Here is a 17,174-nt window from a genome sequence, read left to right on the forward strand (position 1 = left end):
AAAATTACGTCATTAATGACTCACCCTCATGTCGTTCCAAACCCGTGAGACCTCCGTTCATCTTCGGAACACAGTTTAAGATATTTTAGATTTAGTCCGAGAGCTTTCTGTCCCTCCATTGAAAATGTATGTACGGTATACTGTCCACGTCCAGAAAGGTTATAAAAAGGTTATAAAAATCTTCAAAGTAGTCCATGTGACATCAGAGGGTCAGTTAGAATTTATTGAAGCATCGAAAATACATTTTGGTCCAAAAATATCAAAAACTACGACTTTATTCAGCATTGACTTCTCTCCCGGGTCTGTTATGAGCGCGTTCACAACACTGCAGTTTAGTGATATCCGGTTCGCGAACGAATCACTCGATGTAACCGGATCTTCTTGAACCAGTTCACCAAATCGAACTGAATCGTTTGAAACGGTACGCGTCAAACAATAAGCATTAATCCACAAATGACTTAAGCTGTTAACTTTTTTAACATGGCTGACACTCCCTCTGAGTTCAAATAAACCAATATCCCGGAGTAATTCATTTACTCAAACAGTACACTGACTGAACTGCTGTGAAGAGAGAACTGATGAACACCGAGCCGAGCCAGATAACGAACGAAACATTGACGATTCAGTTCGATTTGGTGAACTGGTTCAAGAAGATCCGGTTACATCGAGTGAGTCGTTCGTTCGCGAACCGGATAAATTATAAAGTCGTAGTTTTTGATATTTTTGGACCAAAATGTATTTTCGATGCTTCAAAAAAATAAAGTCGTAGTTTTTGATATTTTTGGACCAAAATGTATTTTCGATGCTTCAAAAAATTCTAACCGACCCTCTGATGTCACATGGACTACTTTGAAGATGTTTTTATTACCTTTCTGGACGTGGACAGTATACCGTACATACATTTTCAATGGAGGGACAGAAAGCTCTCGGACTAAATCTAAAATATCTTAAACTTTTTTTTCCCGAAGATGAACGGAGGTCTTACGGGTTTGGAACGACATGAGGGTGAGTCATTAATGACATAATTTTTATTTTTGGGTGAACTATCCCTTTAAAGCCTCCTTCAAACGGCTATGTTCACAAATCAATCACAAAAAAAAATAATTAATTCTCAGTTTAGAGTTTGTTATTCATATGGTCTAGGTCAGGGTTCGGCAACCTTTTTGGCATGACGTGCCATTTTTTATTTTTCTGGTTAAGCACCCAACAAACTGACTTTTGCGCGCTCTGATTCTGTCAACAGTAAACCTACCCACTTTGATTTGATTGGCCATCTCAGTCATTTTGAAATTGACGAGCGCTGTTAGATCACTGAGGCTTTGATCTGAAGCGCCTAGTATGTGCAGCGGTTGCATGTGCATCCGTAGACTAGCGCAAGTTAATTCTCACACTTTAATAGTATTTATAGCTCCTAACAGGCTGTGTGACTATGAGAAGTTATTACCTCAAAATGTACGTCAGTATGCAGTTTTCCCTATTGCTCGCGTGCCAGCCATTATCCCACTGTGCGCCACTGTTGCCGACCTCTGGTCTAGGTGGTCATATGGCATATGCCTTAAATATGGGACGAACTGTGTTCCGTATTGCTTTCATACGGAACGCTTCTTTGATGCCTTAAATACGGGACAATTCCGTATTATACAGAACGGTTGGCAACCCTAATCGAGAGCATGGTTGAAACATGAGGAGCTGAATTCCACAGAAAGGCTCAAGACACAGGATGTTGTAAATCAAATCCTAGCACCACGAGTCTGAAGTTCTTTGAGCGCCGTTCCTGCTGCTACTTAGCCACGATGAGAAGAAACACCACCTAGTCTCTTCAAACTTTACTTCTATTCTTTAACTTTAGTTTCTTTTCCTTTCTGTTGAGAGTTTCGTGTTCTGAGTTAAATTTTGTAACGCCGTGTCTCAGAGTACAACCTCGAGTGCCCATCTCAAAACCTTAGCCAGCCCACAACTCTGCATCTTCAGCCAACACCCAACCATTGGCTTCCCAAGATACCACTACAAGCTACCACTGAACTTCCAGCCAATCAGCAACCGAAGGGAACCCCTTACACAGGCAACTCAAGTAACTTTACCTCCAGACTGAGCTGAACTGGTGTATCTAATATATTTTAACCTCATTGATGAACTCAATGCGAGGGTTAATTACGTGACTGATGGTTGTTCATGTCTATGCAATTTCACTTATTGCTATATACTTGGAATTTCACATTTTCATTCTCTTAAACTCATTCTTTCCTAACTTTCTATCTTCCTGCAGCTGGTGTGAATGTGTAAATGCGTGTGTTCATGTGTTAGATTAGTTTATATTGTCTTAGATTAATCTTGTGTTTTGTGCTTACAAGTTAATGTCTTAAACTGCCCATCTTGTTACTGTGCTAATTAATAGTGTTTTCACTATACTATGGATTAATATCCATTGCAGAGTTGATGTTACACGGCTCGTTCAACGAATCGATGGCCGTCTCAGTGATCAGCCGTGAAACAGTGATTCTGTCCAGATTCCCTTTAAGCTAAATTGATCTGTTTCCCTTACACGTATTCATATTTTACCGTCATGTTTTTGAAAAGAAATGTTATATATTTAATTATAATTACTAAGTTTTGCTACCATCATATTACAGACTGTACGATGCCGCAAACATATTTCATGTCTGATCAGGGCGATAACTACCGTAGACATTGAGGGGGGCTAGTCCCCCCAATAATTAGAAATTGCGAAACTTTTTTCTCAAATATTGCCTATTTGAGAGAGAGAGGGATCTGAAAGATGCGTGTATGTGCGTCTCTCTTTACAGTGAGTGAGTTTACTTCAAAAACAGTGCTTTTATCCTCACGTTGCTGAAAAATATAATGTAGCAAGTATTAAGCTGTTATTAATAAATTTTGCGGGGCAGCGTTGGCAAGTTTTTTTGCTCCTGGATGTGTGAGCTGCACAATCTCTGATGTGTGTTTGTCAGTAAGCAGCACATACATAGTCTATATTTCTTTTATCACATTCTATATTCCTACTCTATTCACGCATATATAGATATACATAGTCCATATTTCTATTTTCATATTCTACATTCCTACTACTGTAGCATATTTTTGTTATCACGTTTCTTACATTGTATGTATGTGTGTATAGTGTATAGTTTGTGTATAGTTTTTGCACTGTCTTGAGATTCATTGTGGAGAGCAAAGTAAGAATTTCATTACTCAGGGAAACTTGTTTTTCCTCACTGGGTATATGACAATAAATGCTTGATCCTTTAAAATCCTTGAATTGTGCAGCTGAACCGCGGCTTTAATTTTTAAATAACTTTAATAAAAAAAAATAACTAAACAATAAAAAATAAAAAAAAAAAAATAAAAAAAAAAAACTAAAAAATAAAAAAAAACAAAAAAAAAATATACTAAATATACAAAAAAAAAAAAAAATAAATTAAAAAATATATTTAATATGTAAACTTTAAGAAAAATTAATGAAATAGACAAACCCTCAAAATGACTTGAATGTACAGTGACCATTACTTAGATTAAAATGCCAGCATTAAATTGTCAAAATTACAAAAGCAGTGTTTCTGATAATCATTAAAGTTATATAAAATATAAAGTTAGGAGATGTTGCCCTCAGCCAAAAACTATTTGCTCTGTAACAAATGACAGATTAATGAGAATAAAGATTGAGTGTAAATGCAGATAAAAAAAACTATTGTATAAATTTGTATATATACAAATGTGTAATCTAATACAAGTAATCAGGTTTGAAAACAATGCTCTCAGCAGTTAAGGAATATAAAGCCATGTTTATATATTTATTTAGAATATAAGCCATCTATTGGCTACACCATGGTATTACAGATGATAAATGATGCATAATTTAGAGGTAAATATTTACTACCATAAAATCACTTTAAAACACACAATAAAATAATATAAATCAATTAAAATATAACATTTAAAATTGTAAAAATCCTGTTATCACCCCTTGTGTTGAGAAGCAACATCATAAGCCAGCTGGAACACCTAAATGAAGAGGTTATCAAGCAGTTATCTTTAACAAAACAAATATCTGCAGTTGCCAGATGTTATGTTTGCATAGCTATGCAACCTAGACTCAAGGAGCAGGTTTAATAAAAAGTGTCTGCTAAATACATAAAGACCTTTGTTATGACACTGGTCCAAGGTCAGGGAGGTTACACATAAACAGAGGCTACTGCAGAGTACTGTGCCTGCTTTTACGGTTTTTTCACAATTTTTTTATTTATTTTGTTTTTTCTGTTACACCACTCAAATACAAAGCAACCCTCTCAATACCTGCAAAACCAAAATTGGACACAGCTGCCCTTTTGATAGATGAAATGTAAAGAAAATAAAAGTGTACTTCTTTAACTTCATGACTACAACAAACACCGGAGAAAAAGAATTTACAATCCGAAACAAAAAGGCACCCAAGGTCTACTGACTCTTTGGTGATGGAACATGGTAATAATTGCATTATTTACAATGAAATCAAAGGGCAACACCCTTTCAAACAAATGACAAAAAAGACAAGGGGCAAATCATAGCAAATCAAAAATATATAAGGAAAAAAAATCCAACTAGAAAAAAAAAGTCACTCTAACCAGATTATAGCAGCTTGTCAACTTTAAAATAGAGTCACCATCTCAAATATACTAACTCAACTCTCCTCACTTTCCAGCGTCCTAGGAGCATTTCAAAAGTTGCCGGTCTTCAGGTGAGGCATCAGCATATGGACCTGAGAACATTCAATTAGGGGGTTATGTTAAATCAAAGAAACTCACACAGGATATGGAACATGAGAGTGAGTAAATGACTTTAATTGGGCAAGCCGTTTCCGGGCGGATGAAATGTAGAATGTATGCTTAGCGCATGCGCTGGTGAGTCTCACAAGAACCCAATGTTTTGTTTACAGGAGGAAAAAAAACAAAAGTTTCCTTACTGTTAGCAAAGGAAAACCAGTCTCTCTTGGCTCTTGGATTATTAATTAACTGCTCCTGTAGCTCATGTGGTAGAGCATTGCGTTAACAAGCGCAAGGTTGGGGGTGGTTGATTCCCCGGGAACACATGATAGATAAAAATTGATAGCCCTGAATGCACTGTAAGTCGCTTTGGATAAAAGCGTCTGCTAATGCATAAATTAAAATTTTAATTTAAAAAATTTTTTTTAAAACTCTCCAACATTTCTCTTTACACATCCTCGTTTGTACTACTCAATTCGTGACCAGTGTTTTTGTTTTCCTCACTGTCACACATGAAATGGCGCTACACATACATCCATTTATGACATTTTAACATATGGATATTTTTTCTATACAAACAGCATCAATTTGTTACAGGATGCCTTTATTCACCCCCCAGAGCCGTTGTGAGGCACATTTTATCTATGGATAGATGCGCTTTATTGGACTTCTTTGGAATGTTGAACAGAAAACACTCACCCCAAAATAAAGCTTGGAAGAGCCCAGCACATTTTTAAGATTATAAACTCTGAATCATCTGAAAGAAAGAAAAATGTTGATATACACCTAGGATGCCTTGGGGGCGAGTAAATTATGGGAGAATTTTCATTTTTGGGTGAACGAACCCTTTAATGTAGTAAACGTAAACATTTTCTTCAGTGCGATGCCTCGTGAGTATTAAGATTTCTTTGGATCTGTAATTTTTTCCTCAGTGACGGCATGTGAAAGGCTTCTCTTCACTGTAAATTCTCAAGTGAATTTCAAGGGTTGCTCTGTCTATTTTTTCCACAGTGATGGCACAATGAATCCTTTACTACGATGTGAGTTATTACATGATTGTTGTGGTTGTTTCCTGTCTGTGAAATACCTTCCGCACTGATAACATAAACTTCTTCTAGCTGTGAATCCTTCTCTGGCTCAAAGGTTTCTATCCAGTTGTGAATTCTCATGTGGCCTTTGAGGCTCCCGTGTTGAGAGAAACTCTTTCCACACTGTTGGCAGGTGTAAATAAAGCTTCTCTCTCCCGTGTGAATTCTTATGTGCATTTGAAAAGCTGTTTTTTTTACTGAAACGTTCCACATGACGTGGGCAAGTGTAAGGTTTCTCTCCAGTGTGAATTCTCTTGTGGTATTCAAGGTTTCCTTTTAAAGAGAAACTTTCTTCCACACTGTTGGCAGGTGTAAGGCGTTCTCTCCTGTGTGAATTCTTATGTGGGCATTAAGAGTTTGTTTACGTGTAAAACTCTCTTCCACAGTGAGTGCATGTGAAAGGCTTCTCTCCGGCTGTGGATTCCTCGTGTGGATTTCAAGGTCTCCTTTTTGAAACGAAACTGTTTTCCACACAGTTTGCATCTGTAAGGCTGGTCTCCAGTGTGAATTCGCATGTGCCTTTGAAAGACTGTTTTTTTAACGAAAACTCTTCCACATTGTTGGCAGGTGTAAGGCTTCTCTCCCGTGTGAATTCTTATGTGCCCTTTCGAAAAGCTGTTTTTTTTACTGAAACGTATTCCACATGTGGGCAAGTGTAAGGTTTCTCTCTCCAGTGTGAATTCTCTTGTGGTATTCAAGGTTTCCTTTTATAGAGAAACTTCTTCCACACTGTTGGCAGGTGTAAGGTTTCTCTCCAGTGTGAATTCTACTTGTGGTATTCAAGGTGTTCTTTTTTAGAGAAACTTTTTCCACATTGTTGGCAGGCGTAAGGCTTTTTCTCCTGTGGAATCATAATATGGACTACAAGGTTTCCTTTTTTATTGAAACTCTTTCCACAATTTTTTTTAAGACTGGCAGTTGAAATTACTTATAGCTCCTCTCTTTTGAGCTCTTTTGTGTAAGGTCTTTTTAGTCTGTGAGGAACTAAAATTCTCTCAACTTATGAAATCATGATGTTTCTCATACTGAACTTTGTCTTTCGTTTCATTCAGTCTCTGACTCTCGCTTTTTCAGCAGCATCAGGTCTAAAGAAAAAAAAAGAGACCAAATACAAGTTTTTTGTTTTAATAACAAAGCCAAGACATCACATTCAGTCATGTAAAGGATCAAAACCATCATGTGTGCTGTATATTACCCACTAAGCTACTGAAAGAGGTGTTGCCTGTAATCCTCTGTGAAATCCAAATTAAAGTTTTTGGGTGTTAGTATCAATATGTTAGTCTTAAGGTTATCTATAAGCCAGTGTGCTTCAAAACAGTGACACAATTCACATTTAGAAGATTAAAAGCATTCAAACCTTGCAGTTCATCACTTCCGCCAAAATAGAACAACTTTTTTTTTTTGACATGGCCTCGCACTTCAGTTCTCATCAAATCATCTGACCAATCCAATGCTCTCTAGAATCTGAAGCGCCTGCTTAATGAAACTGCTTTGGTCATGTGACAATTCACTAACCATGTGAAACTGCACAAATTTAATTGAGACTAGGGCTGCACAATTAATTGAAATTAAAATGCAAAGGGCAATAAATAGCAATAGGCAGAAGCTGTGATGTGTCATGCGCATCTTTCAGTGAAGCGCAGTTCTGTGATCAGCAGTAAATCTCCATCCAAAGCCCAGAGGGCGCGCTCGTGCCCTGAAAAATCCAAATATGCCCCGAAGAAATAATCCCGGGAAATCGCCTGCAGCAGCGAAATAAACAGACGATTTACCTGCTTTCATTGATCAATGAGACTAAATAAACACACAACTACGGCAATATACGGTTTATCTGAGTTCTTATTATAATGCTTTCATTCATAATATAAAGTATTTCTATATGAGATGCTAATTGGGCCATAGCCTTTATCACTGCTTAGAATACAATGAAACATTGTGTGCCTATAATTATTCTGTTAAGAAGCCACATCACCTCACAGAAGGATTTATTTCAAACACTCGGCCTAACATTAGGAAGTGAGTTTGGGAGTAAAAACATGTATTAAATGTGGTATTTTCACATGCTTTCAGATGGAGCAGCATTTATACACAGAGCGCTAGTTCACTGAGAAGCTACGCAAACAGCTGTCATATTGCGAACGATTTCATAATCCTACGATTATATCGTCTGCACGATTATGAAGCATAGCTTGTCAGAGAAAATTACGGCTCTGTGTAGTAAATGCGCTGCTCCTTCTGAAAGCAGGTGATGGAAGATTTACTGCTAATCACAGAACCAGACCTTTACTGACTAAATGCTGCATGACAATCACGATTAATCATGTCTCGATTAGCCGTGCCCAGCCACCTAATTGAGATCCTTATTTTTCCTTTTGCAGAAAGTGCCCTAGAACATCAGTCAGTAAGTTTTTATAGTTTTATCAATGAAAACTTTTTTTTAGGGTCACTATTGGTGACCAGTGGGATTAAATGGGTTAATGTCATGTAACACAGCACAATTTAATTTCATCAAATCAATCTGTTCATTTACAGTCATTACTAATTGTGTTTCATTTAGACACAATGAAAAAAAAGAAGAAAAAAAAAAAAAACTTTCTTTCAGAATAAAAATCCCTTTCATTCGGGTGAGGAAGTGAGGAGAAGCTGGTGTTGTGAGTTGCATTTCCACATCCTGTCATGCTGGTGACTTTATGCCACTAGGCACTCGTGGCATAACGCTATTAAGGGTCATTAATTAATGATTTATTTCATAATTAAAATTATCAAACACAAGAGGCTCCCCCCCCCCCCCCCCAAAAAAAATCATAATTTACATTGTGAAGAAAATCCCTGCACGCGTGCATGCTTACTTGAGTTCAGGGGTTCATTTTCTTTGGACGTTAAGCGCTTATAACATCCGAGAGATGAAATGTCACATCTAAGACTATATCATTGCCGCCTAATCAGCGATCTGGCTAATTCGGTTTCTTTGAAGCGCACCTGTTGTTCGATGATTAGTATAACTGGATGGAGTTATAACTGAGCATAATTGACCGCGTTCATGGGTTAGCCGTTTTTAAAAGCGGCGTTAGTTATGCATACTCAAAACCTACGATCAGAAGCCCCCTGCAGCGAGATGGCCTGCGCGGCTAAGACAGCAACCTAATGACATAATATAATTAAAAAAGACACCTTACGAATAAACTTCTTGACAAACTTCTCTGGACTGACTTTATAAGGACACAGCCAACGCCGAACAAAAACTAAATTGTATAAATAGATAAATGAGAGATGTGCATGTTTTTATTTCTATTTTAATCCAATGTTACAATTATTCCCAAGTATTTATATTAAAACGATTGAGCTAATTATTTGTTACAGACTTACAGTTGTTATTTCAATGTATTATTATAGCTACATTAGCAATCTCATGTATTTTATATTTTGGAACTAGATTCGTTCACATGACAGCATTTAATTAAAGTTTCTTAAGGGTCAAGATTCATTGTTATCTGCCATCTCGACTGACGCTCCATCAAGCCACTCCATAATAGCTGGTCATCACTCCAATTAATGCATGACTCCTAACATTCGACCTATATTACGCATGTGTGTAAACACTCTAATACAATTATGAATATTTTATGACGAATTCTCTTAAAGAAGAAAACTTGCTGTGTTTAAAGACTTACAATAATATGCTTCATATTATCTTTAAATAATATTTTTTTAGTATTATATTCTTTTAAATTTATTAGTGCCCTGGATAAGTATAGGATACTCTTGCTAATAAGTAGCCGCGTGTAGCTGGGACAGATTTCTAAGTATCAAATTCTACATTATAAAACGATGCAAGTCTCAATACTCGTTTACATGAAATAAGCTGCCTCCCAAGCAGAGTTTCACGCTTAAGCGACCCATGTTGACTTTGACTAGCAGCTCCGGGCATCGAGCTGCTTCGGAAGAATCCAACACTATCCCAATCTTATCAAGCCAAATCATCAAACAATCAAATCCAGCCAACTGATCCTGAGTTAGCCCGACGTACGCAGGAAACGGACGACCAAGGAGAAGGAAAACACTCATCCTAGATCAACTATGATGATACATCTCTACTACTGAGCTTGACAAGAAAGTTGGAGGAAGTCACGACTGAGAGTTTTCCTTTGGTGCATTTTGATATCACCTGTTTGTGTTAGCCTCAAAACGATGAACCCCCAAAAAATTTGATTGATATGCTGACTGCAGTTCGTTTATTGACATCTATAGCCCGCTGCGACTATATTATTTGCTTCACCAAAGACTTTTAAATGAAGAACAAAGATAAGCAGCATGCCAGTGGACGTCTACCGCATCACTGTCGTCAGCTGGAGAAATGATTATTATTTTATAAGTTGGCTGGTGAGTTTCTGACACAAGACTATTTATTGCTTGTATTGCAAACATTTACTAGTTATTTACATGCCTAGTAAATATGCTACGTAACCATGGTTAGTATAGCACTTGTGGTCTGAGGAACAAGCCGGCGGGTCGAAAAATCACCCCGTTACAACGCAAAAAATAATACGTTTTTATGTTATACAAAAAAAATGGTGGTGTTTACGCTAACTTCTATATTTCATAGAGGGTATGCCGACATTTGAATAAGAATTCAAATGATTTATCGTGGTTCAGCTTTGCGAATGAAACCCAACCTTTTCGATTTGTTCCTCAGTTATCTTCATAGTTTGAACTGTGTCTTCACTCTCCTCTTCTAATACACTCCATCTTTGTTTGTTCCTCAGTATCTCTTCTTTAACTCTTGAAGGCTTTACTTCTTCAATCTTCAGGTCTTCACTCTCTCCTTTAATAAATCCATCTTTATAACAGTGTGTCACGTGAACCTCAGTTTTTCTGTGTTTGCAACAATCATCTGTTTAATATAAGACAGAGAGAAATATAAATCGAAACTAAATCCTTTGGGTGCGTCTCAATCAGCCAAGAGAAAAACACAACCAACAAAACTAGCGCTCAAATTTCTTAAAAGCACACAAATAACATTACAGTTTTCACGATCTGCCCTATTAAGCATTTATATTGGTTTTTGATGCTGGAAAACATCTTCAGTTGGTCTGTAAAAGTTGTCGTTACACATGCTTGTGTTTGTTTGTTCTCTTTGCTTGTTTGAGGCCAGAAGAGATCTTGCGAGTGATTCAGAACAGAAGCAGTATGCAGTAAAACCGTTTAATGTAATGTAAAGTAGTATCCGACTCCGTTTATTATTAATGCGCCCTGCCTTTAACTGATGCACACACAGCAGAGAGAGAGAGAGTCGGATGATCGCACATAAAACTTGTCAACGCTGCCCCGTGATTTTATTAACAAAATAGCTAGATACTTAGATCGCTACATTATATTCGTTATCACGAGGTGTGTAACATCTATGTTTTGTTAATGGAATTGCTTTGTATAGAGAGACGCCGCAGACGCAGGGTGGTAACGCACAACACAACGGTACATCTCTCTCTTTCTCCATCGATAATTCATTTAAACAACGCTATAATCATTCAAATAACTGTCATTTTTACCTTCCGCGTCAAATATTGCGCTAGAAAGCGGCATTACTAGTTTTAACGTCGCACCCTAACTTGGCACATGACCAGGAATAAGCGGGGATAACACACCTTTCTTCAGCGAGAAGCGCACAGCGTTATGACGAGTCACCATGGTCAAGCCCAAATAAAAGTCTTCTTTCTTCTTCTAGGTTTTACTGGCGGTTGGCAAACAACTTATTGGTGCATTACCTTCCCATTCCCAGGAAAACCATTGACACATTGCTCATGTAAAGTACCTCAAAACTGAAATCAACTGAGGCGCTTTTCAATACGTTCTGCATATCTTTCCAAAAGCTTATGGATATTAGGACATCCCCCAAATAGGTGAAAATGGCGTAGCATCCTGTTAGTCACAATGCTCTCCAAGACTTTTAGGTGCAGCCTAGAAATTATTTTTCTGTTTGTGGAGGAGTAAGAAAAAAAACAACAACAGTATTACTCCAGCAAAATTCTCTCCCCCAATATAAAGAATGGGGAAGTTCCGTTGTACATATATTTTTCTAGTCCTCAGTTGAGACAGTAATACCACTTTCTTTTCCCATTTCTCCTTAATGTGCCAGAGAGAAATATCTCAATGCTCTTATATAGTTTAGTAAACAGTCTTTAACATTGGTTCAGCCTTGTATTTTAACTTAGCAGCACTCTTATTTGGATCTCCATCAGTCCCTTTTTTAATTTTCTGATAGAAAGGGTATAGAAATGTTGTTGGAGATGAAGATATCGGAAGAAAATCCTTGGAATCTAGATAAATTCTCTAAAAGAACGAAAAAAGTCTCTTGTCCTTATCGGTGATTCAAAGTAGTAATAAGATGTCCTTTGATCTGTGATTGCCTCTTCACCCTCCTGTATAATTGCACAGTGATCCCTTCTCAGCCCATACTTTAAAAAGCACATATTCTCCCAGTTTCCACAGACAAGGCTTAAGCCTGTAGTCCCAGGGACTGAAGTGTAAGTCTGAGCTGTTTTAACTGGAAAGAAACTTGCCACTGATGCGCTGATCTTAAAATATATCAGTGCATCTGTTTTGTCTCAAAATGCACAACAGTAATGTTTTTTTTCTAAGGCACGTAAATAAAAATTACTTAAATGGTCATTAATTGAACTATTGGCTAGTCCTGGTTTTAGTCTAAGCCCTGTCTGTGAAACCAGGCCCTAAAGTATTTGGTTTAAAATCAGAATCATATGAACCCCATTTCAATACAGTCACAGAATAATCTCAAACCAATCCACTGATTTCTTTTTTATTAAATAATTAAGCCATAATTAAGCATTTTCTAAATTGTTTATCTATCCTGGGAATATTTACAGGATTAAAGCCAAAAAAAAATGTAAAAAAAATCTGAGCCTGAACTTTTGTCTGGGGGGCGGAGCAGCAGCACATGCAAAGCATGCAATGGACTGTGACAAACTTTAACATTTGAAAGGATATATGGCAAGTTCGTTCATGCTGCTTTTTCATTCAAATTGATTTTATTTTTCATGAATACATGATTGACCTGAAGAATGAAAGCTTGTATCATACACTTGGAAAATTATGAGCCTAGATGACCACTTATCAAGACTAGGGTGTTTGACAATTACACTTAGTATCACGATTGAGGATGAGACAAAAATACAGATACTTGTTCAATAGTAGAACAAGACACTATTTTAATCAGGGGTGTAAGAGATATATCGATACGATGTCTGACGATACGATGCATCGATGCCACACGTAAAATATCAATATCTGTAGTATAAATAAATAAAGCACTATAAGCACCTTTTTTTTAGCACTCGTCCACATTTTCACATAATGTCCGTCTATGCATTATCGCCAAGGCGTGCCATTCCTACCTACTCAAACTCGCGTATCAGGACTCGATTTATAAGGACTGCCCTTGCCCGAAGGCACAAGGTGAAGCATTAAAAAGACGCTCAGGATTGTTGGTGGAACAGTCGCTGTGTGGCGGAAAAGTTTTCAGTGCACACAACTGAAGTGCAAGCTAGCACACAGACGGCTGCCGTCTAGACCGCGCGAATACTAAATCTTCCACTTTTTGTGCATGGATGAATAAATACAGACAAAAATTCAATCAAAATGCGCGTTTTTGGCGAATATCCTAGTAAACACAGTCAGTTAGACATATCTTTGACATATAGACAGTTTTTGAGAAAAAGAAATGGCATGTGTCTCAATAATTAAATCCGTGCTTCGTTCTTAAAGTGAAAGCAAAATAATAAATAATGCCCTGCTGTCAAAGAAAAATACAAGTGCTCACTGCTCCTGAACTAAATAATCGTTTGCAACATCAAAAAATGATTAATCTACATTTAATTTATACAGTGAAGACTGCTGCAGTTATTTTTACATGTGATTAGCCTTACATTTCTGTAGCGCACCCTGGAAATTTCTTTTAGACTGAGCTGAAAAACCTGAAAAGCACTGTTTATTGAACTTAATTGAACACTGTTTATTGTCTTTGTTGTATTGTATTTATTTTCTGCTATTGCTTGTAATTTGGTTATCTGTCAGAAAAGATTTTTAAGCAACTGGAGCCCATAGGTTGCACCAGCCAGAATTGTTTTTTTCCTATTGTTTATTTTTTTTATTATTATTTTAAAAAATGTGTAGGCCTTTTTTTTTTTTTTGTCCCAACTGAAGTACAGAATGTAACAATTTCAAATAAATGTTCTTGTTATATATTTTGGTTGCATTTGTGATTTATTAAAAATTAAGATGGTTGTTTAAAAAGATATATAATATCAAAATATCGCCGATATATCGATCGATATACTCCTGTATCGGATCGAATCGTAATTGTCTAAATTTTTTTGAGGTATCGGAAAATATCGTGACGAACCATCCGATTTTTACACCCCTAATTTTTGAATACTATTTTAAAGAAATCATCAATGACAAAAATTTGTATTTTAATTACAAAAAAGTAAATACAATGCAGTTGTATTTAGAAATATTTAGAAATGTATTTAGAAAAACTAATCTATGACTATAACTAATGATTATTTTGGTAATCAAGTAATCCACTTGATTATTTTGACAACTGAGTAATTGATATTTTGTAGTAACACAAAACGGACCTAAGTGAAAAACCAGGCTTTGGATTTATTGACTATTAATAGATAAACTAACGATGAGGAAATAATAATTTGGCTCAAAAATAAAATATCAAAAAACCAAGTAATTACATGGTTTTTTTATTGAACAACACTGTTAAAATACATAATGTAATATGCCTATACATAATATGAACATAACCAACATAAGCACATTATGTATTAAAACAAATACCTGCAGAGGGCGCCAACGGCCCTTTGTGACGTTTCACTTTTACAGCGTGATAAAACAATGTTTAAATCCAATTATATTTTAATGTTGGCCACATGCCAGAAACGTTTATTTTGAAATCACTATGTACAATAAATAGCATATTTAGAAACAGGTTGATGTATTCTCCTGTGTTGGCAAAAGTTTATAATATGATTTCCGTTACAAATCTAGAGATAATGCACAGTTTTCCCAGATGAACATTAATTTCAAATTCACATACAGAAGAAGAGTTTAGCCCCTTTCACACATACAGTCTTCACTGATAAATTACCGGGAGGTTACCATTAAGAGATCATGTGTGAACAGGACCTTTTCAAAAATCCTGGTAAATTTGTTTCTGCCAATCATATCGTTCTTATGGAGATAACATGATTACTCTGAGGGGTTTCTTTCTCCAGGTCAGCCACTGAACATGCTCAATCAACGAAGAAGGTGTGCTGTGTACAGTCACTGGGAGACCTCTTTTCCCCATATCGGTTGTTGCCTCTTCCGTGGAGTTGTAGAGAACCGTGTCTTCAGAATAGAACACCTTTAACCTGGCCAGGAATCGTGTTTGGAATTTGATGTTGTGTTCCCTCAAGATCCTTTTAGCTTCTTGATATTTCCTCCATTTCCACAGCACATCAGGGGCATAGTCATTATCGAAAAAATCCTGTTGCCTTTCCATTCCATCACTTTCCTCTTCCAGGCCATTTTGATAACCAACTCTTTTGTCCTGTAGTTGAGAAAATGCCGATTATCATGGTCTGGCTGCGGTTGATGGATTAGGCGTGAGTACTCTGTGAATCCGTTCAATCTGGAGATCCACCGGTGGGTTCAGATCCAGGGTCGATTTTAAGGAAAATCCTCCAGGAAAGAAATCATGTCCGAAGAGTTTTCCCTCAACTCTTTCTGGTTTTCTGCCGTAAATCCTGATGTTTGGGTAGTGACAGTCTGGCTCGACCCTCTTGGTCAATTAGCCGGGCTTTCAATTTGTTCTGTTATCCATAGCATCTCTTTCAGCACTTCTTCCATGTTTTGAATTCGGGTCTCCGCTTCATCTATTCTATTTTCAGCCTCTTCGATTCTTTTATTAGGCTTGTTCAGTTCTTTTTTTTATATATCCTGAAGAAGTTGTCTGTGGCTGTCTTGTCAAAAGTCCTTGATCTCGTTAGGAATCTTCGACAGGCTAATTTGCTCTCCCCATGTGGCTGCGTCGTCACTCGTCGCTAATTTATTCAGGTACGATTGGATTGTTTTCATCGTCCTTTGTAGTGTTTTTTCTTGGTCTTTCCCTTTTCTCCATAGTTGCCCCATTCATAAAAGCCTTTCCACATGGAGTGCCGAAAAAAAGCGAAATGAATATCGGACGTGATGATGCACTGGACTAAAACAATAGATTTTTATGTATGCTTCCACATAGACAGTGAACATTCGCGCACCGAAAATTGTAAAAAATAAAATTTTTAAACCAGTCCGACGAATCTTTTTCAGTTTCGGGCACAGCGAAAACATGGGCCGTCCCTAATAAGATTTGAGCTAGGATCACGTGACCGGAAGCAGCTGCTGTTGTTGCACAAAAAGGCAAGAAACAAACAGAAGAAACAAACAAACATAGTGTAAACAAACAGAGGAAGAGTATCCCAGATAAGAGAAGAGAGTTGATGCTAAGTTCTTGTTATCATTGGTATTAGAGAACACATATTTATTCTCATGTGTTTGGGCTTTATACAGAATAACATTTATATTAATTAAACACTGAATTATGTGATCTGTAGAGCACCATTCCATTTTCTTACATGTGCATGAGTGTTATCAGTTAGAGCGTGCTCACTCTTTTTCTACACATGAAATATGAAAAGCAAATAGACATGAATTTTGACAATATATTTTTGTATGTATTTTTGTATGCTGCTCATGGTATTTTTATAGCAATAAAGGACGTTTTATGACGATTATTAGCAGTTTAGCATTATCAAACATACAAATAGTGCATGTCTGCTTATTAATCAAAATCCAACTATAGATCATCATCAGAAGTTATTACAAGCACTCGATGATGGCTTAAAGTGCGTAAGCAAATACATTAATAATTACATACATTTTCAAGTGTAGCTTGATGCTAATTGTACTTCTAATTTTACTTTAGGATATAGCCTATTCTTGTAAGCATTATAGATAGTTTGTTTCTGGTGTAGAACCTTGTTTATCTTAATTTAATGCTGTGTATTGAGCAGGGGATGATGTTAAATTCATTTACGAGATACATAAGCATATCTGAGGAAAAATGCACAGCAAGCAACCAACACCTAGTGTGCAGAAGTGAATTATCATAAGGTAAACAATCGTTTTTTGTTCTATGTGAAAGCAATGTTCGTCGGCGATTCGCCTCGCTTTTTCCGCATCGTGATCAGTTGTAAAATGGCCTTAACTCTGTCAGCACTTAAAA

This window comes from Cyprinus carpio, chromosome B4 (genome assembly GCF_018340385.1).
Source record: "Cyprinus carpio isolate SPL01 chromosome B4, ASM1834038v1, whole genome shotgun sequence".
NCBI lineage: Eukaryota > Metazoa > Chordata > Actinopteri > Cypriniformes > Cyprinidae > Cyprinus > Cyprinus carpio.